General features: G+C 52.6%; 1 pseudogene; it reads left to right on the top strand.

The window, feature by feature from the left end:
* Positions 1-205: 205 nt before the first annotated feature.
* Positions 206-1,338, top strand: LOC119289342 (annotated as a pseudogene).
* Positions 1,339-1,774: the final 436 nt, after the last annotated feature.

Genomic DNA, 1,774 nt, shown 5'->3' with positions numbered 1-1,774 from the left:
GTTAGAAGCATCTATATATGCACTATAGTACTGCACTACTCATGGACGCATAGCAGGATACTCAATTAATACTCTCGTATGCTGTGTAGCAGGACGGCGATACTCAAGTAATACTTTAAGATTTGCTAGTCACCTATATATACACTATCCTGCACTACTCGCAGACATATAGGAAAATTAACCTCCAGCCACCAATAATACACCCATGGCCTTCGACTCCAACCATGAGCGCCTCCGGGCCCTCAAGGCGTTCGATGAAACAAAGGCCGGCGTCAAAGGCCTGGTCGACGCTGGCATCACCGCCATCCCGGCCATCTTCCACCACCCTCCCGAGTCCTTCGCCCCATTGGCGCCTTTCTCCACCGATGTTGCCATCCCAGTCATCGACCTCTCGGGCCAACGATCGGAGGTGGTCAGCAAGGTGAAAGCGGCTATGGAGAAACTGGGCTTCTTCCTGGTGGTGAACCATGGTGTGCCAGAGGCAGCCATGTCGAACATGCTGTCGGTGGTGCGGGGCTTTCACGAGGAGCCTGTAGAGGCCAAGGAGCTCTACTACACGCGGGATGAGGAGAGACACGTCAAGTACAGCGGCAACGCGGACCTGTTCCGGTCACCGGCAGCCAAGTGGCGTGACACCATGTACATCAACGACGCCGGCCGGCTGGCAGAAGAGATCCTGCCACCGGTGTGCAGGGGCGTCGTGCCGGAGTACACGAGGCTCATGAGGCAGCTGGGCCGCTTCCTCTTCGGGATAGTGTCTGAGGCTCTGGGGTTGCAGCGTGGATACATGGAGGAGGAGACGGGTTGCCTAGAGGCATTGCTTCTCGGCTGCCACTACTACCCTGCGTGCCCGGAGCCGCACCTCACGCTGGGCGCCGTCAAGCACTCCGACGCCAGCTTCCTCACCGTGGTGCTCAGGCCCCAGATTGTCGGTGGTGTGCTTCTTCAGGGCGAATATGGCAACGTTGTGTGCGCCGGTGGTCGTCGACGGGAGCGGTCCACCACGGTACAGGACTATCAAGGCAGAGCAGCTGTTCGGTTCGTCCAGGACAACGCTCAAGTCGGCCTCATCATCTCAAACTGCGCTCGACTGCTTGAGGCTCTAATGAATACTATATAATTTGTGGTTTGAGCAGTGCAAAATAGACCGAATAATAGCTTTTAGATGTGTGGTCGATCCAATTTCGGATATGTATGTCTTCTTTATCACGGGATAATTTCATCCAATCAGCCATGGCTCCATTGTTCAGTCTTATTTAAATGCAATATCTGGACCATTTAATCCTTGCAAAATAGAACCTCCAATGCAGCAATGTATCTACATGTGCGTGTAGAATTTTTTTAACATTTCTCTCTGCGACTCATCAAAGCACTCGTGGACATAGTAACACGCCTCACATAGCTACTCGGGCCAGCGAGCTCGTGGCACTGTGCCCTTCGGCCGTTCGTCCGGCCGGCGGCCTTCCTTTTCCCGACACGGAGGCACACATCTTGCCCTCTCCTGCCCTTTCATCCCAGACGCTCGTATTTTGCTGATGCTTACTCGATTCATGTGCGTGCTTTTGCCGCTGAAACGCTGATGCTTTCTATTTGGTTACTGCTTCCGGGTGTGTTTGGATTGAGGGGCCTTGTGTTGTGCAAAGTCTAGAAGAGTTGAGTTCTGGACAAATCATTAGTACTTCAGTACTTTTATTGTTGTACAGTTGTGTTATGCTTGTTGCTGGTCCTAGCTGGTACTGAACTATGCATGCCAATTACTTTTTTTTCACTTGTC

The sequence above is a fragment of the Triticum dicoccoides genome, chromosome 4A, assembly GCF_002162155.2.
Source record: "Triticum dicoccoides isolate Atlit2015 ecotype Zavitan chromosome 4A, WEW_v2.0, whole genome shotgun sequence".
In the NCBI taxonomy this organism is placed as follows: domain Eukaryota; kingdom Viridiplantae; phylum Streptophyta; class Magnoliopsida; order Poales; family Poaceae; genus Triticum; species Triticum dicoccoides.
This window is presented reverse-complemented; position numbering and strand designations above follow the sequence as displayed.